Genomic DNA, 18,061 nt, shown 5'->3' with positions numbered 1-18,061 from the left:
CTTGATATTAGAACGAGAACGGGAGGTGTTGTGCGCACGCACAAGGAAACAAATTACGGGAGGGGAAAGAAAGGAGAATGAGTGTATGTATTTGCAGTGCGAAATTAAATAGTTGCGATCATACCAGCACTAAAACACCGGATCCCATCAAAACTCTGCAGTTAAGTGTGCTTGGGCGAGAGTAGTACTCGGATGGGTGACCTCTTGGGAAGTCCTCTTGTCGCACTAATTTTTTTTTCAGACGGGTCATTCGACGTTATGCGCAACTGAAGCTATGGTCCGCTGGTTTATATGCAAATGTGAGTCAAGAAGCAGGGGCATTTTAATCGATATTAGAACAAGAAGGAGAGGTGCAGTGTGAACACACAAGGAAACAAATGACGGGAGGGGGGAGGGAAGGAGAAGGAGTGTATGTATTTTCAGCACCAAATGAAACAGGTGCGATCATACCAGCACAAATGCACCGGATCCCATCAAAACTCCGCAGTTAAGTGTGCTTTGGCGAAAGTAGTACAAGGATGGGTTACCTCTTGGGAAGTCCTCGTGTCGCACCATTTCTTTTTCAGACAGGTCGTTCGACGTTACGCGCGACTGGAACTATTGTCGACTGGTTTATACGCAAATGTGAGTCAAGAAGCAGGGGCATTTTAATCGATATTAGAACGAGAAGAAGAGGTGCTGTGTGAACGCACAAGGAAACAAATGACGGGAGGGGGGAGGGAAGGAGAAGGAGTGTATATATTTTCAGCACGAAATGAAATAGATGCGATCATACCAGCACAAATGTACCAGATCCCATCAGAACTCCGCAGTTTAGTGTGCTTTGGCGAAAGTAGTACAAGGATGGGTTACCTCCTGAGAAGTTCTCGTGTTGCACTCATTTTTTTTTCAGATGGGTCGTTCGACATTACGCGCGACTGGAACTATGGTCTGCTGGTTTATACGCAAATGTGAGTCAAGACGCATGGGCATTTTAATTGATATTAGAACGAGAATGAGAGGTGAAACGTGAACACACTAGGAAACAAATGACGGGTGGGGGAAGAAAGGAGAAAGAGTGTATGTATTTGCAGCGCAAAATGAAACAGTTGTGATCATACCAGCACTAATGCACCGGATCTCATTAGAACTCCGCAGTTAAGTGTGCTTGGGCGAGAGTAGTACTCGGAGGAGTGACCTCCTCGGAAGTCCTCGTGTTGCATCCATTTTTTTTCGGATGGGTCGTTCGACGTTACCCGCGAATGGAATTATGAACCGCTGGTTCTTTCGCAAAGGTGAGTCACGGTGCCGGGGCATTTTACTTTATATTAGAACGAGAAGGAGAGATGTAGAGTGCACGCACAACGAAACAAATTACGGGAGAGGGGATGGAAGGAAAAAGAGTGTATGTATTTGTTGCGCAAAATGAAACATGAGCGATCATACTAGCACTAATGCAACGGATTCTATCAGAACTCCGCAAGTTAAGGGTGTTTGGGAGAGAGTAGTACTAGGATGGATGACCTCCTGCGAAGTCCTTATATTTCACCAGTTTTCTTGAGAAGTCCTCGTGTTGCACCCATTTTTTTGCAGATGATTCTTTCGACATTACGCGCGACTTAACTTATGGTCTGCAGGTTTATTCACAAATGTGAGTCACGGCGCCTTGGCATTTTACTTGATATTTGAAAGAGAACGGGAGGTGCGGTGCGCACGCACAAGGAAACAAATGACGGGAGGGGGAAGAAAGGAGAAGGTGTGTATGTATTTGTAGCGCGTAATGAAACAGGTGCGATCATACCAGCACTAATGCATCAGATCCCATCAGAACTCCGCAGTTAAGTGTGCTTGGGCGAGAGTAGTACTCGGATGGGTGACCTCCTCGGAAGTCCATGTGTTGCACCGATTTTTTTCGGATGGGTCGTTCAACGTTACGCGCGAATGGAATTATGAACCGCTGGTTCATTCGCAAAGATGAGTCACGGTGCCGTAGGATTTTACTTGATATTAGAACGAGAAGGAGAGATGCAAAGTGTACACACAACGAAACAAATGACGGGAGGGGGGATGGAAGGAGAAAGAGTGTATGTATTTGAAGCGCAGAATGAAAGATAAGCGATCATACCAGCACTAATGCAACGAATTCTATCAGAACTCCGCAACTTAAGGGATCTTGGGCGAGAGCAGTACTAGGATGGGTGACCTCCTCGAAGTCCTTATATTTCACCCATTTTCTTGGGAAGTCCTCATGTTGCACCCATTTTTTTGCCGATGATTCTTTCGACGTTACGCGTGACTTGAATTATGGTCCGCAGGTTTATTCGCAAATATGAGTCACAGCACCGTGGCATTTTACTTGATATTTGAACGAGAACGGGAGATGCAGTGCGCACGCACAAGGAAAGAAATGATGAGAGGGGGAAGAAAGGAGGAGTGAATGTATTTGCAGCGCGAAATTAATCAGGTGCGATCATACCAGTACTAATGCACCGGATCCATTCAGAACTCCGCAGTCAAGTGTGCTTCGGCGAAAATAGTACTCAGATGGGTGACCTCCTGGGAAGTCCTCGTGTTGCACCCATTTTTTTTCGGATGGGTCGTTCGACGTTACGCGCGAATGGAATTATGAACCGGCTGTTCATTCGCAAAGGCGAGTCACGGTGCCGGGGCATTTTGCTTGATATTAGAACGAGAAGGAGAGATGAATAGTGCACGCACAAGGAAACAAATGACGGGAGGGGGGATGGAAGGAGAGAGAGTGTATGTATTTGCAGTGCATAATGAAATATGAGCGATCATACCAGAACTAATGCAACGGATTCTGTCAGAACTCCACAAGTTAAGGGTGTTTGGGCGAGAGTAGTACTAGGATGGGTGACCTCCTGCGAAGTCCTTATATTTCACTCATTTTCTTGGAAAGTCCTCGTGTTGCACCCATTTTTTTGCAGATAATTCTTTCGACGTTACGCGTGACTTGAATTATGGTCCACAGGTTTATTCGCAAATGTGAGTCACGGCGCCGTGGCATTTTACTTGATATTTAAACGAGAACGGGAGGTGCAGTGCGCACGCACAAGGAAACAAATGACGGGAGGGGGAAGAAAGGAGAAGGAATGTATGTATTTGCAGCACGAAATTAAAAATATGCGATCATACCAGCACTATTGCACCGGATCCCATCAGAACTCTGCAGTTTAGTGTGCTTGGGCGAGAGTCGTACTCGGATGGGTGACCTCCTAGGGAGTACTCGTGTTGCACCAATTTTATTTTCAGATGGGTCGTTCGACGTTACGCGCGATAGAATTTTGAACCGCTGGTTCATTCGCAAAGGTGAGTCATGGAGCCGGATAATTTTACTTGATATTAGAACGAGAAGGAGAGATGCAAAGGGCACGCACGAGGAAACAAATGACGGAAGGGGGGATGGAAGGAGAAAGAGTGTATGCATTTGCCGCGCAGAATGAAACATGAGCGATCATACCAGCACTAATGCAATGGATTCTATCAGAACTCCGCAGGTAAGGGTGCTTGGGCGAGAGTAGTACTAGAATGGGTTACCTCCTGCGAAATCATTGTATTTCACCCATTTTCTTGGAAAGTCCTCGTGTTGCACCCATTTTTTTGCAGATGATTCTTTCAACGTTACGCGCGAGTTGAATTATGGTCCGCAGGTTTATTCCCAAATGTGAGTCACGGTGATGTGGCATTTTACTTGATATTAGAATAAGAACGAGAGGTGCAGTGCGCACGAACAAGGAAACAAATGACGGGACGGTTAAGAATGGAGAAGGAGTGTATGTATTTGCAGCGCAAAATTAAACATTTGCGATCATACCAGCACTAATACACCGGATTCCATAAGAACTCCGTAGTTAAGTGTGCTTGGGCGAGAGTACTACTCGGATGGGTGACCTGCTGGGAAGTTCTCGTGTTGCACCTATTTGTTTTTTCAGATAGGTCGTTCGACATTACGCGCGACTGGAACTATGGTCCGCTGGTTTATACGCAAATGTTTGTCAAGAAGTAGGGGAATTTCAATCGATATTAGAACGAGAAGGCGAGGTGCAGTGTGAACGCACAAGGAAACAAATGATGGGAGGGGGGAGGGAAGGAGAAGGAGTGTAGGTATTTTCAGCACGAAATGATACAGGTGCGATCATACCAGCACAAATGCACCGGATCCCATCAGAACTCCGCAGTTAAGTGAGCTTTGGCGAATGTAATACAATGATGGGTTACCTCCTGGGAAGTTCTCGTGTTGCACCCTTTTTTTTTTTCAGATGGGTCGCTCGACGTTACGCGCGACTGGAACTATGGTCCGCTAGTTTATACGCAAATATGAGTCAAGTCGCAGGGACATTTTTATTGATATTAGAACGAGAAGGAGAGGTGAAGTGTGAACGCACCAGGAAACAAATGACAGGATGGGGAAGAAAGGAGAAGGAGTGTATGTATTTGCAGTGCGAAATGAAACAGGTGCGATCATACCAGCACTAATTCACCGGATCCCATCAGAAGTTCGCAGTTAAGTGTGCTTGGGCGAGAGTAGTACTCGGATGGGTGACCTCCTCGGAAGTCCTCGTGTTGCACCCATATTTTTTCGGATGGGTCGTTCGACGTTACGCGCGAATGGAATTATGAACCGCTGGTTCATTCGCAAAGGTGAGTCACGGTGCCGGGGCATTTTACTTGATATTAGAACGAGAATGAGAGATGGAGAGTGCACGCACAATGAAATAAATGACGGGAGGGGGAATGAAAGGAGAAAGAGTGTATGTATTTCCAGCGCATAATGAAACATGAGCGATCATACAAGCATCAATGCAACGGATTCTATTAGAACTCCGCAAGTTAAGGTTGCTTGGGCAAGAGTAGGACTAGGATGGGTGACCTCCTGCGAAGTCCTTATATTTCACCCATTTTCTTGGGAAGTCCTCGTGTTGCACCCATTTTTTTGCTGATGATTTTTCGACGTTGCACGCGATTTGAATTATAGTACGCAGGTTTATTCGCAAATTGAGTCACGGCACAGTGGCATTTTACTTGATATTTGAACGAGAACGGGAGGTGCAGTGCGCACGCACAAGGAAACAAATGACGGGAGGGGGAAGAAAGGAGAAGGAGTGTATGTATTTGCAGCGCGAAATTAATCTGATGCGATCATATCAGCACTAATGCACCCGATCCCATCAGAACTCTACAGTTAAGTAGTGTGCTTGGGCGATAATAGTACTCGGATGGGTGACCTCCTGGGAAGTCCTTGTGTTGCACCAATTTTTTTTCAGACGGGTCATTCGACGTTACTCGCGACTGTAACTTTAGTCCGCTGGTTTATACACAAATGTGAGTCAAGAAGCAGGGGCATTTTAATCGATATTAGAACGAGAAGGAGAGGTGCAGTGTGAACGCACAAGGAAACAAATGATGGGAGGGGTGAGGGAAGGAGAAGGAGTGTTTGTATTTTCAGTACGAAATGAAACAGGTGCGATCATACCAGCACAAATGCACCGGATCCCATCAGAACTCTGCAGTTAAGTGTGCTTTGGCGAAAGTAGTACAAGGATGGGTTACCTCCTGGGAAGTTCTTGTATTGCATCCATTTTTTTTTTTCAGATGGGTCGTTCGATGTTACGCGCTAATGGAACTATGGTCCATTGGTTTATACGCAAATATGAGTCAAGATGCAGGGGCATTTTAATTGATATTAGAACGAGAAGGAGAGCTGAAGAGTGAACGCACTAGAAAACAAATGACGCGAGGGGGAAGAAAGGAGAAGGATTTATGTAATTGCAGCGCAAAATTATGTAGTGCGATCATACCAGCACTACTGCACCAAATCCCATTAGAACTTCGCAGTTAAGTGTGCTTGGACGAGAGTAGTACTCGGATGGGTGACCTCCTGGGAAGTCCTCGTGTCGCACCAATTTTTTTTCAGACGGGTCATTTGACGTTACGCGCGACTGGAACTATGGTCCGCTGGTTTATACGCAAATGTGAGTCAAGAAGCAGGGACATTTTAATCGATATTAGAATGAGAAGGAGAGGTGCAATGTGAACACACAAGGAAACAAATGATGGGAGGGGGAGGGAAGAAGAAGGAGTGTATGTATTTTCAGCACAAAATGAAACAGGTGCGATCATACCAGCACAAATGCACCGGATCCCATCAGAACTCCGCAGTTAAGTGTGCTTTGGCGAAAGTAGTACAAGGATGGGTTACCTCTTTGGAAGTTCTCGTGTTGCACCCTTTTTTTTTTTTTTAGTTAGGTCGTTTAACGTTACGCGCGACTGGAACTATGGTCCGCTGGTTTATACGCAAATGTGAGTCTAGACGCATGGGCATTTTAATTGATATTAGATCAAGAAGAAGAGGTGAAGTGTGAACGCACAAGGAAACAAATGATGGGAGGGGGGTGGGAAGGAGAAGGAGTGTATGTATTTTCAGCTTGAAATGAAACAGTCGCCATCATACCAGCACAAATGCACCGGATCCCATCAAAACTCCGCAGTTAAGTGTGCTTTGGCGAAAGTAGTTCAAGGATGGATTACTTCCTGGGAAGTTTTCGTGTTGCACCCATTTTTTTTTTCAGATGGGTCGTTCGACGTTATGCGTGACTGGAACTATGGTCCGCTGCTTTATACGCAAATGTGAGTAAAGACGCAGGGGAATTTTAATTGATTTTAGAACGAGAAGCAGAGGTGAAGTGTGAACGCACCAGGAAGCAAATGACGGGAGGGGGAAGAAAGGAGAAGGAGTGTATGTATTTGCAGCGCAAAATGAAACAAATGCGATCACACAAGCACTATTGCATCGGATTCCATCAGAACTCCGCAGTTAAGTGTGCTTGGGCGATAGTACTACTAAGATGGGTGACCTCCTGGGAAGTCCTCGTGCCGCACAAATTTTTTTTCAGACCGGTTGTTCGACGTTACGCGCGACTAGAACTATGGTCCGCTGGTTCATTCGCAAAGGTGAGTCAAAAAGCAGGGGCATTTTATTCGATATTAGAACGAGAAGGAGAGGTGCAGTGTGAACGAAAAAGGAAACAAATGATGGGAGGGGAGAGGAAAGGAGAATGAGTGTATGTATTTTCAGCACGAAATAAAACAGGTGCGATCACACTAGCACAAATGCACCGGATCCCATCAGAACTCCGCAATTAAGTGTGCTTTGGCCAAAGTAGTACAAGGATGGGTTACCTCCTGGGAAGTTCTCATGTTGCACCCTTTTTTTTTTAAATGGGTCGTTCGACGTTACGCGCGACTGGAACTATGGTTCGCTGGTTTATATGCAAATGTGAGTCAAGACGCAAGGGTATTTTAATTGATATTAGAACAAGAAGGAAAGGTGAAGTGTGATCGCACCAGGAAACAAATGACGGGAGGGGGAAGAAAGGAGAAGGAGTGTAGATATTTGCAGCACAAAATACAACATGTGCGATCATACCAGCACTAATGCACCAGATCCCATCAAAACTCCGAAGTTAAGTGTGTTTGGGCGAGAGTAGTACTCGGATGGCTTACCCCCTGGGAAGTCCTTGTATGCACCCATTTTTTTCAGATGGATCGTTCGACGTTACTCACGAATAGAATTATGAACCGCTGGTTCATTCGAAAAGGTGAGTCACGGTGCCAGGGCATTTTACTTGATATTAGAACGAGAAGGAGAGATGCAGAGTGCACGCACAATGAAACAAATGATGGGAGAGGGTATGGAAGGAGAAAGAGTGTATGTATTTGGAGCGCAGAATGAAACATGAGCGATCATACCAACACTAATCCAACGGATTCTATCAGAACTCCACAGTTAAGGGTGCTTGGGCGAGAGTAGTACTACGATGGGTGACCTCCTGCGAAGTCCTTATATTTCACCCATTTTCTTGGGAAGTCTTCGTCTTGCACCCATTTTTTTGCAGATGATTCTTTCGTTGTTACGCGTGACTTGAATTATGGTCCGCAGGTTTATTCGCAAATGTGAGTCACGGCGCCGTGGCATTTTACTTGATATTTGAACGAGAACGAGAGGTGCAATGCGCACGCACAAGGAAACAAATGACGGGAGGGGGAAGAAAGGAGGAGTGTATGTATTTGCAGCACGAAATAAAAAGGTGCGATCATACCAGCATTATTACACTGGATCCCATCAGAACTCCGCAGTTAAGTGTGGTTGGGCGAGAGTAGTATTCGGATGGGTGACCTCCTAGGGAGTCCTCGTGTTGCACAAATTTTCTTTTCTGATTGGTCGTTCGACGTTACACGCGAATGGAATTATGAACTACCGGTTCATTCGCAAAGGTGAGTCACGGTGCCGGGTAATTTTACTTGATATTAGAAAGAGAAGGAGAGATGCAGAGTGCACGCACAAGGAAACAAATGACGGGAGAGGGGATGGAAGGAGAAAGAGTGTATGTATTTGCAGCGCAGAATGAAACATGAGAGATAATACCAGCACCAATGCAACGGATTCTATAAGAACTCTGCAGGTAAGGGTGCTTGGGCGAGAGTAGTACTAGGATGGGTTACCTCCTGCGAAGTCATTGTATTTCACCCATTTTCTTAGGAAGTGCTCGTGTTGCACCCATTTTTTTGCAGATGATTCTTTCGACATTACGCACGTCTTGAATTATGGTCCACAGGTTTATTCCGAAATGTGAGTCACGGCACTGTGGCATTTTACTTGATATTAGAAGAAGAATGAGAGGTGCAGTGCACACGCACAAGGAAACAAAGGAGAATGAGGGTATGTATTTGCAGCACGAAACTAAACAGGGCGATCATACCAGCACTAATGCACCGGATCCCATCAGAACTCCGTAGTTAAGTATGCTTGGGTGAGAATAGTACTCGGATGGGTGACCTCCTGGGAAGTCCTCGTGTCGCACCAATTTTTTTTCAGACGGGTCGTTCGACGTTACGCGCAATTGGAACTATGCTCCCCTGGTTTATACGCAAATGTGAGTCAAGAAGCAGCGGCATTTTAATCGATATTAGAACGAGAATGAGAGCTGCAGTGTGAACACACAAGGAAACAAATGATTGGAGGGGGGAGGGAAAGAGAAGGAGTCTATGTATTTTCAGCACCAAATGAAACAGGTGCAATCATACCATCACTAATAGATCGGATCCCATCAGAACTCTGCAGTTAAGTGTGCTTGGGGGAGAGTAGTACTCGGATGGGTGACCTCTTGGGAAGTCCTCGTGTCGCACCAGTTTTTTTTCAGACGGGTCATTCGATATTACGCGCGACTGGAACTATGGTCTGCTAGTTTATACGCAAATATGAGTCAAGAAATAGAGGCATTTTAATCGATATTAGAACGAGAATGAGAGGTGCAGTGTAAACGCATAAGGAAAAAAATGATGGGAGGGGAGAGGAAAAGAGAAGTATTGTATGTATTTTCAGCACGAAATGAAACAGGTTCGATCACACAAGCACAAATGCACCCGATCCCATCAGAACTCCGCAGTTAATTGTGCTTTGGCGAAAGTAGTACAAGGATGGGTTACCTCCTTGGAAATTCTCGTGTTGCACCCATTTTTTTTTTCAGATGGGTCGTTCTACGTTATGAGCGACTGGAACTATGGTCCGCTGGTTTATACGCAAATGTGAGTCAAGACGCAGGGGCATTTTAATTGATATTAGAACGAGAATGAGAGGTGAAGTGTGATCGCACCAGGAAACAAATGAGGGAAGGGGGAAGAAAGGAGAAGGAGTGAATGTATTTGCAGCGTGAAATTAATCAGGTGCGATCATACCTGCACTAATGCATTGGATCCCATCAGAACTCCGTAGTTAAGTGTGCTTGGGCGAGAGGAGTACTCGGATGGCTGACCTCTTGGGAAGTCCTCGTGTTGCACCCATTTTTTTTCGGATGGGCCGTTCGACATTACAGACGAATGGAATTATGAACCGCTGGTTCATTCGCAAAGGTGAGTCACGGTGCCGGGGCATTTTACTTGATATTAGAACGAGAAGGAGAGATGCAGAGTGCACGCACAAGGAAACAAATGACGGGAGGGGGGATGGAACGAGAAAGAGTGTATGTATTTGCAGCGCAGAATGAAACATGAGCGATCATACCACCACTAATGCAACAATTCTATCAGAACTCCGCAAGTTAAGGGTGCTTGGGAGAGAGTAGTACTAGGATGGGTGACCTCCTGCGAAGTCCTTATATTTCACCAATTTCCTTGGGAAGTTCTCGTGTTGCACCCATTTTTTTGTAGATGATTCTTTCGACGTTACGCGCGACTTGAATAATGGTTCGCAAGTTTATTCACAAATGTGAGTCACGGCGCCGTGGCATTTTACTTGATATTTGAACGAGAACGGGAGGTGCAGTGCGCACACACAAGGAAACAAATGACGGGGGGGGGGATGAAAGGAGAAGGAGTGTATGTATCTGCAACGCAAAATTAAACAGTTGCGATCATTCCAGCACTAATGCACCGGATCCCATCAGAACTTCGAAGTTAAGTGTGTTTGGGCGAGAGTAAAACTCGGATAGGTGACCTCTTGGGAAGTCATCGTGTCACACCAATTTTTTTCAGACGGGTCGTTCGACGTTACGCGCGACTGGAACTATGGTCCGCTGGTTTATACGCAAATCTGAGTCAAGAAGCAGAAGCATTTTAATCGATATTAGAACGAGAAGGAGAGGTGCAGTATGAACGCACAGGGAACCAAATGATGGGATGGGGGAGGGAAGGAGAAGGAGTGTATGTATTTTCAGCACGAAATGAAATAGGTGCGATCATACCAGCACAAATGCACCGGATCCCATCAGAACTCCGTAGTTAAGTGTTCTTTGGCGAAAGTAGTACATGGATGGGTTACCTCCTGGGAAGTTCTGGTGTTGAACTCTTTTTTTTTTCAGATGTGTCGTTCGACGTTACGCGCGACTGGAACTATGGTCCGCTGGTTTATACGCAAATGTGAGTCTAGACGCATGGGCATTTTAATTGATATTAGATCAAGAAAAAGAGGTGAAGTGTGAACGCACAAGGAAACAAATGATGGGAGGGGGAAGAAAGGAGAAGGAGTGTATGTATTTGTAGCACGAAATGAAATAGGTGCTATCGTACCAGCAGTAATGCACTGGATCCCATTAGAACTCCGTAGTTAAGTGTCTTAGGGCGAGAGTAGTACTCGGATGGGTGACCTCCTGGGAAGTCCTCGTGTTGAACCCATTTTTTTCAGATGGGTCGTTCGTTGTTACGCACGAATGGAATTATGAACCGCTGGTTCATTCGCAAAGGTGACTCACGGTGCCGGGGCATTTTACTTGATATTAGAACGAGAAGGAGAGACGCAGAGTGCACGCACAAGGAAACAAATGACGGGAGGGGGGATGGAAGGAGAGAGAGTGTATATATTTGCAGCGTAGAATGAAACATAAGCGAACATACCGGCACTAATGCAACGGATTCTATCAGAACTCCGCAGTTAAGGGTGCTTGGGCGAGAGTAGTACTATTATGGGTGACCTCCTGCGAAGTTCTTATATTTCACCCATTTTATTGGGAAGTCCTCGTGTTGCACCCAGTTTTTTGCAGATGATTCTTTCGACATTACGCGCGACTTTAATTATGGTCCGCAGGTTTACTCGCAAATATGAGTCACGGCGCCGTGGCATTTTACTTGATATTTGAACGAGAACGGGAGGTGCAGTGCGCACGCACAAGGAAACAAATGACGGGAGGGGGAAGAAAGGAGAAGGAGTGTATGTATTTGCAGCGCGAAATTAAACAGGTGCGATCATACCAGCAATAATGCACCGGATCCCATCATAACTCCGCAGTTAAGTGTGCTTGGGCGAGACTAGTACACGGATGGGTGACCTCTTGGGAAGTCCTTGTGTCACACTAATTTTTTTTCACACGAATCGTTTGACGTTACGCATGACTGGAACTATGGTTCGCTGGTTTATACGCAAATGTGACTCAAGAAGCAGGAGCATTTTAATCGATATTAGAACGAGAAAGAGAGGTGCAGTGTGAATGCACAGGGAAACAAATGATGGGAGAGGGGAGGGAAAGAGAAGGAGTGTATGTATTTTCAGAAGAAATGAAACAGACGCGATCATACCAGCACAAATGCACCGGATTCAATTGGAACTCCGTAGTTAAGTGTTTTTTGGCGAAAGTAGTACATGGATGGTTTACCTCCTGGGAAGTTCTGGTGTTGCACCCATTTTTTTTTTTAGATTGGTCATTCGACGTTACGCGCGACTGGTACTATGGTCCGCTGGTTTATACGTAAATGTGAGTCAAGACGCAGGGGCATTTTAATTTATATTAGATCGAGAAGGAGAGGTGAAGTGTGAACGCACCAGGAAACAAATGACGGGAGGGGGAAGAAAGGAAAATGAGTGTATATATTTACAGCACGAAATGAAACAGGTGCTATCATACCAGCACTAATGCTTCGGATCCCATCAGAACTCTACAGTTAAGTGTCCTTGGGCGAGAGTAGTACTCGGATGGGTGACCTCCTGGGAAGTCCTCGTGTTGCACCCATTTTTTTTCAGATGGGTCGTTCGACGTTACGCACGAATGGAATTATGAACCGCTGGTTCATTCGCAAAGGTGAGTCACGGTGCCGGGGCATTTTACTTGATATTAAAACGAGAAGGAAAGACGCAGAGTGCATGCACAAGGAAACAAATGACTGGAGGGGGGATGGAAGGAGAAAGAGTGTATGTATTTGCAGCGCAGAATGAAACTTGAGCGAACAAACCAGCACTAATGCAACGGATTCTATCAGAACTCCGCAGTTAAGGGTGCTTGGGCGAGAGTAGTACTATTATGGGTGACCTCTTGCGAAGTTCTTATATTTCACCCATTTCATTGGGAAGTCCTCGTGTTGCACCCATTTTTTTGCAGATGATTCTTTCGATATTACGCGCGACTTGAATTATGGTAAACAGGTTTATTCGCAAATGTGAGTCACGGCGCCGTGGTATTTTACTTGATATTTGAACAAGAACGGGAGGTGCGGTGCGCACGCACAAGGAAACAAATGACGGGAGGGGGAAGAAGGGAGAATGAGTGAATGTATTTGCAGCGCGAATTTAATCAGGTTCGATCATACCTGCACTAAAGCATTGGATCCCATCAGAACTCCGCAGTTAAGTGTGCTTGGGCGAGAGTAGTACTCGGATGGGTGACCTCCTGGAAAGTCCTCGTGTTGCACCCATTTTTTTTCGGATGGGTCGTTCGACGTTACGCGCGAATGGAATTATGAACCGCTGGTTCATTCGCAAAGGTGAGTCACGTTGCCGGGGCATTTTGCTTGATATTAGAACGAGAATGAGAGATGCAGAGTGCATGCACAAGGAAACAAATGACGGAAGGGGGGATGGAAGGAGAAAGAGTGTATGTCTTTGCAGTGCAAAATGAAACATGAGCGATCATACCACCATTAAAGCAACAAATTCTATCATAACTATGCAAGTTAAGGATGCTTGGGAGAGAGTAGTACTAGGATGGATGACCTCCTGCGAAGTCCTTATATTTCACCCATTTCCTTGGGAAGTTCTCGTGTTGCACCCGTTTTTTTGTAGATGATTGTTTCGACGTTACGCGCGACTTGAATAATGGTCCGCTAGTTTTTACGCAAATGTGAGTCACGGCGCCGTAGCATTTTACTTGATATTTGAACGAGAACGGGAGGTGCAGTGCGCACGCACAAGGAAACAAATGACGGGGGGGGGGGGGGAAAGGAGAAGGAGTGTATGTATTTGCAGCGCGAAATTAAATAGTTGCGATCAATTCAGCACTAATGCACCGGATCACATCAGAACTCCGCAGTTAAGTGTGTTTGGGCGAGAGTAAAACTCGGATGGGTGACCTCCTGGGATGTTATCGTGTCACACTAATTCTTTTTCAGACGGGTTGTTCGACGTTACGCGCGACTGGAACTATGATCCGCTAGTTTATACGCAAATGTAAGTCAAGACGGAGGGGCAATTTAATTGATATTAGATCGAGAAGGAGAGGTGAAGTTTGAACACACCAGGAAACAAATGACGGGAGGGTGAAGAAAGGAGAAGGAGTGTATGTATTTGCAGCACGAAATGAAACAGGTGCGATCATACTAGCACTAATGCACCGGATCCCATCAGAACTCCGCAGTTAAGTGTCCTTGGGCGAGAGTAGTACTCGGATGGGTGACCTCCTGGGAAGTCCTCGTGTTGCACCCATTTTTTTCCAGATGGGTCGTTCGACGTTACGCACGAATGGAATTATGAACCGCTGGTTCATTCGCAAAGGTGAGTCACGGTGCTGGGGCATTTTACTTGATATTAGAACGAGAAAGAGAGACGCAGAGTGCACGCACAAGGAAACAAATGACGGGAGGGGGGATGGGAGGAGAAAGAGTGTATGTATTTGCAGCGCAGAATAAAAAATGAGCGATCATACCAGAACTAATGCAACGGATTCTATCAGAACTCCGCAAGTTAAGGGTGCTTGGGCGAGAGTAGTACTACGATGGGTGACCTCCTGCGAAGTCCTTATATTTCCCCCATTTTTTTGGGAAGTCCGCGTGTTGCACCCATTTTTTTGCAGATGATTCTTTCGACGGTATGTGCGACTTGAATTATGGTCCGCAGGTTAATTTACAAATGTGAGTCACGGCGCTGTGGCATTTTACTTGATATTTGAACGAGAATGGGAGGTGCAGTGCGCACGCACAAGGAAACAAATGACAAGAGGGGGAAGAAAGGAGAAGGAGTGAATGTATTTGTAGCGCGAAATTAATCAGGTGCGATCATACCAGCACTAATGCACCGGATCCCATCAGAACTCCGCAGTTAAGTGTGCTTGGGCGAGAGTAGTACTTAGATGTGTGACCTCCTGGGAAGTCCTCGTGTTCCACCCATTTTTTTTCGGATGGGTTGTTCAATGTTACGCGCGAATGGAATTATGAACCGCTGGTTCATTCGCAAAGGTGAGTCATGGTCCCGGGGCATTTTACTTGTTATTAGAACGAGAAGGAGAGATGCAGAGTGCACGCACAAGGAAACAATTGACGGGAGGGGGGATGGAAGGAGAAAGAGTATATGTATTTACAGCGCAGAATGAAACATGAGTGATCATACCAGAATTAATGCAACGGATTCTATCACAACTCCGCAAGTTAAGGCTGTTTGGGCGAGAGTAGTACTAGGATGGGTGACCTCCTGCGAAGTCCTTATATTTCACCCATTTTCTTAGGAAGTCCTTGTGTTGCACCCATTTTTTTGCAGATGATTCTTTCGACGTTACGCGCGACTTGAATTATGGTCCGCAGGTTTATTCGCAAATGTGGGTCATGGCTCCGTGACATTTTACTTGATATTAGATTGAGAACGGGAGGTGCAGTGCGCACTCACAAGGAAACAAATGATGGGAGGGGGAAAGAGTGTATTTATTTGCAGCTCGAAATTAAACAGGTGCGATCATACCAGCAATAATGCACCGGATTCCATCAGAACTCCGTAGTTAAGTGTGCTTGGGCGAGAGTAGTACTCGGATGGGTCACCTCCTTCGAAGTCCTCGTGTTGCACAAATTGTTTTGTAGACGGGTCGATCGACGTTATGTGCGACTGGAACTATAGTCCGCTGGTTTATACGCAAATGTGAGTCAAGAAGCTGGGGCATTTTAATCGATATTAGAACGAGAAGGAGATGTGCAGTGTGAACGCACAAGGAAACAAATGATGAGAGGGGGGAGGAAAGGAGAAGGAGTGTATGTATTTTCATCACGGAATGAAACAGGTGCGATCATACCAGCACAAATGCACCGGATCCCATCAGAAGTCCGCAGTTACGTGTGCTTGAGCGAGAGTAGTACTCGGATGGGTGACCTCTTGGGAAGTCCTCTGTCCCACTTATTTTTTTTCAGACGGATCGTTCGACGTTAAGCACAACTGGAACTATGGTCTGCTGGTTTATACGCAAATGTGAGTCAAGAAGCAAGGGCATTTTAATCGATATTAGAACGAGAAGGAGAAGTGCAGTGTGAACGCACAAGGAAACAAATGATGGGAGGGGGGAGGGAAGGAGAAAGAGTGTATGTATTTTCAGTACGAAATGAAACAGGTGTGATCATACCAGTACAAAGGCGCCGGATCCCATCAGAACTCCGCAGTTAAGTGTGCTTTGGCGAAAGTAGTACAAGGATGGGTTACCTCCTGGGAAGTTCTCGTGATGCACCCATTTTTTTTTCAGATGGGTCGTTCGACGTTACGCGCGACTGGAACTATGGTCCCCTGATTTATACGCAAATGGGAGTCAAGACGAAGGGACATTTTAATTGATATTAAAATGAGAATGAGAGGAGAAGTGTGAACGTACTAGGAAACAAATGACGGGAGGGGGAAGAAAAGAGAAGGAGTGTATTTATTTGCAGTGCAAAATAAAACAATTGCGATCATACCAGCACTAATGCACCGGATTCCATTAGAACTCTATAGTTAAGTGTGCTTGGGCGAGAGTAGTACTCGGATGGGTGACCTCCTGGGAAGTCCTTATATTTCACCCATTTTCTTGGGAAGTCCTCGTATTGCACCCATTTATTTGCAAATGATTCTTTCGACGTTACGCACGACTTGAATTATTGTCCACAGGTTTATTCAAAAATGTGAGTCACAGTGCCGTGGCATTTTACTTTATATTGGAACGAGAACGAGAGGTGCAGTGCGCACGCACAAGAAAACAAATGACGGGAGAGGGAAGAAAATAGGAGTGTATGTATTTGCAGTGCAAAATTAAATAGTTGCTATCATACCACCACTAATACACCGGATCCCATCAGAACTCCGCAGTAAAGTGTGCTTGGGTGAGAGTATTACTCGGATGGGTGACCTTCTGGGAAGTCCTCATGTCGGACCAATTTTATTTCACACGGGTCGATCGACGTTACGCGCGACTGGAACTATGGTCCGCTAGTTTATACGCAAATGTGAGTCAAGAAGCAGGGGCATTTTAATCGATATTAGAACGAGAATGAGAGGTGCAGTGTGAACGCACAAGGAAACAAATGATAAGAGGGGGGAGGGAAGGAGATGGAGTGTATGTATTTTTAACACGAAATGAAACAGGTGCGATATACCAGCACAAATGCATTGGTTCCCATCAAAACTCCGCAGTTAAGTGTGCTTGCGCGAGAGTAGTTCTCGGATGGGTGATTTCTTGGGAAGTCCTCGTGTCGCACATATTTTTTTTCAGACAAGTCGTTCGACGTTACGCACAACTGGATCTATGGCCCGCTAGTTTATATGAAAATATGAGTCAAGAAGCAGGGGCATTTTAATCGATTTTAGAACGAGAAGGAGAGGTGCAGTGTGAACTCACAAGGAAACAAATGATGGGAGGGGGAGGGAAGGAGAAGGAGTGTATGTATTTTCAGTACGAAATGAAACAGGTGCGTTCATACCAGCATAAAGGCACCGGATCCCATCAGAACTCCGCTGTTAAGTGTGCTTTGGTGAAAGTAGTACAAGGATGGGTTACCTCCTGGGAAGTTCTCGTGATGCACCCATTTTTTTTTTCAGATGGGTCGTTCAACGTTACGCGCGACTGGAATTATGGTCCGCTGGTTTATACGTAAATGGGAGTCAAGACGCAGGGGGATTTTAATTGATATTAAAATGAGAAGGAGAGATGAAGTGTGAACGCACTAGGAAACAATGACGGGAGGGGGAAGAAAGGATAAGGAGTGTATTTATTTACAGTGCGAAATGAAACAGGTGCAATTATACCAGCATTAATGCACCGGATTCCATCAGAACTCCGCAGTTAAGTGTGCTTGGGCGAGAGTAGTACTTGGATGGGTGACCTCCTCGGAAGTCCTCGTGTTGCACCCATTTTTTTTCGGATGGGTCGTTCGACGTTACGCGCGAATGGAATTATGCACCGCTGGTTCATTCGCAAAGATGTGTCACGGTGCCGGGGCATTTTACTTGATATGAGAACGAGAATGAGAGATGCAGAGTGCACGCACAAGGAAACAAATGACGGGAGGGGGGATGGAAGGAGAAAGAGTGTATGTATTTGCAGCACAGAATGAAACATGAGCGATCATACCAGCACTAATG

The 18,061-nt window shown here is 45.7% G+C and overlaps 35 pseudogenes; all 35 read left to right on the top strand.

Annotated features, from left to right (window-relative positions):
* Positions 1-110: 110 nt before the first annotated feature.
* LOC148270073 (5S ribosomal RNA) lies at positions 111-229 on the top strand (annotated as a pseudogene).
* A 207-nt stretch (positions 230-436) lies between these two features.
* LOC148270072 (5S ribosomal RNA) lies at positions 437-555 on the top strand (annotated as a pseudogene).
* Positions 556-761: 206 nt separating this feature from the next.
* LOC148270071 (5S ribosomal RNA) lies at positions 762-880 on the top strand (annotated as a pseudogene).
* Positions 881-1,086: 206 nt separating this feature from the next.
* Positions 1,087-1,205, top strand: LOC148270070 (5S ribosomal RNA; annotated as a pseudogene).
* A 561-nt stretch (positions 1,206-1,766) lies between these two features.
* LOC148270069 (5S ribosomal RNA) lies at positions 1,767-1,885 on the top strand (annotated as a pseudogene).
* A 556-nt stretch (positions 1,886-2,441) lies between these two features.
* LOC148270068 (5S ribosomal RNA) lies at positions 2,442-2,560 on the top strand (annotated as a pseudogene).
* Positions 2,561-3,121: 561 nt separating this feature from the next.
* On the top strand, positions 3,122-3,240 carry LOC148270067 (5S ribosomal RNA; annotated as a pseudogene).
* Positions 3,241-3,800: 560 nt separating this feature from the next.
* On the top strand, positions 3,801-3,919 carry LOC148270066 (5S ribosomal RNA; annotated as a pseudogene).
* A 208-nt stretch (positions 3,920-4,127) lies between these two features.
* On the top strand, positions 4,128-4,246 carry LOC148270065 (5S ribosomal RNA; annotated as a pseudogene).
* A 207-nt stretch (positions 4,247-4,453) lies between these two features.
* LOC148270064 (5S ribosomal RNA) lies at positions 4,454-4,572 on the top strand (annotated as a pseudogene).
* A 559-nt stretch (positions 4,573-5,131) lies between these two features.
* LOC148270063 (5S ribosomal RNA) lies at positions 5,132-5,253 on the top strand (annotated as a pseudogene).
* Positions 5,254-5,459: 206 nt separating this feature from the next.
* Positions 5,460-5,578, top strand: LOC148270062 (5S ribosomal RNA; annotated as a pseudogene).
* Positions 5,579-5,784: 206 nt separating this feature from the next.
* Positions 5,785-5,903, top strand: LOC148270061 (5S ribosomal RNA; annotated as a pseudogene).
* Positions 5,904-6,108: 205 nt separating this feature from the next.
* On the top strand, positions 6,109-6,227 carry LOC148270060 (5S ribosomal RNA; annotated as a pseudogene).
* Positions 6,228-7,088: 861 nt separating this feature from the next.
* Positions 7,089-7,207, top strand: LOC148270059 (5S ribosomal RNA; annotated as a pseudogene).
* Positions 7,208-7,412: 205 nt separating this feature from the next.
* On the top strand, positions 7,413-7,532 carry LOC148270058 (5S ribosomal RNA; annotated as a pseudogene).
* A 553-nt stretch (positions 7,533-8,085) lies between these two features.
* On the top strand, positions 8,086-8,204 carry LOC148270057 (5S ribosomal RNA; annotated as a pseudogene).
* A 541-nt stretch (positions 8,205-8,745) lies between these two features.
* LOC148270056 (5S ribosomal RNA) lies at positions 8,746-8,864 on the top strand (annotated as a pseudogene).
* Positions 8,865-9,070: 206 nt separating this feature from the next.
* Positions 9,071-9,189, top strand: LOC148270055 (5S ribosomal RNA; annotated as a pseudogene).
* A 206-nt stretch (positions 9,190-9,395) lies between these two features.
* On the top strand, positions 9,396-9,514 carry LOC148270054 (5S ribosomal RNA; annotated as a pseudogene).
* Positions 9,515-9,721: 207 nt separating this feature from the next.
* LOC148270053 (5S ribosomal RNA) lies at positions 9,722-9,840 on the top strand (annotated as a pseudogene).
* An 885-nt stretch (positions 9,841-10,725) lies between these two features.
* On the top strand, positions 10,726-10,844 carry LOC148270052 (5S ribosomal RNA; annotated as a pseudogene).
* Positions 10,845-11,050: 206 nt separating this feature from the next.
* LOC148270051 (5S ribosomal RNA) lies at positions 11,051-11,169 on the top strand (annotated as a pseudogene).
* A 559-nt stretch (positions 11,170-11,728) lies between these two features.
* On the top strand, positions 11,729-11,847 carry LOC148270050 (5S ribosomal RNA; annotated as a pseudogene).
* A 531-nt stretch (positions 11,848-12,378) lies between these two features.
* On the top strand, positions 12,379-12,497 carry LOC148270049 (5S ribosomal RNA; annotated as a pseudogene).
* Positions 12,498-13,057: 560 nt separating this feature from the next.
* On the top strand, positions 13,058-13,176 carry LOC148270048 (5S ribosomal RNA; annotated as a pseudogene).
* Positions 13,177-14,063: 887 nt separating this feature from the next.
* On the top strand, positions 14,064-14,182 carry LOC148270047 (5S ribosomal RNA; annotated as a pseudogene).
* Positions 14,183-14,743: 561 nt separating this feature from the next.
* LOC148270046 (5S ribosomal RNA) lies at positions 14,744-14,862 on the top strand (annotated as a pseudogene).
* A 551-nt stretch (positions 14,863-15,413) lies between these two features.
* LOC148270045 (5S ribosomal RNA) lies at positions 15,414-15,532 on the top strand (annotated as a pseudogene).
* Positions 15,533-15,738: 206 nt separating this feature from the next.
* Positions 15,739-15,856, top strand: LOC148270044 (5S ribosomal RNA; annotated as a pseudogene).
* Positions 15,857-16,062: 206 nt separating this feature from the next.
* LOC148270043 (5S ribosomal RNA) lies at positions 16,063-16,181 on the top strand (annotated as a pseudogene).
* A 206-nt stretch (positions 16,182-16,387) lies between these two features.
* Positions 16,388-16,506, top strand: LOC148270042 (5S ribosomal RNA; annotated as a pseudogene).
* A 232-nt stretch (positions 16,507-16,738) lies between these two features.
* LOC148270041 (5S ribosomal RNA) lies at positions 16,739-16,860 on the top strand (annotated as a pseudogene).
* Positions 16,861-17,386: 526 nt separating this feature from the next.
* Positions 17,387-17,505, top strand: LOC148270040 (5S ribosomal RNA; annotated as a pseudogene).
* Positions 17,506-17,711: 206 nt separating this feature from the next.
* On the top strand, positions 17,712-17,830 carry LOC148270039 (5S ribosomal RNA; annotated as a pseudogene).
* Positions 17,831-18,061: the final 231 nt, after the last annotated feature.

This window comes from Carica papaya, chromosome 1 (assembly GCF_054855325.1).
Source record: "Carica papaya isolate Zhongbai chromosome 1, ASM5485532v1, whole genome shotgun sequence".
NCBI classification, from domain to species: domain Eukaryota; kingdom Viridiplantae; phylum Streptophyta; class Magnoliopsida; order Brassicales; family Caricaceae; genus Carica; species Carica papaya.
This window is presented reverse-complemented; position numbering and strand designations above follow the sequence as displayed.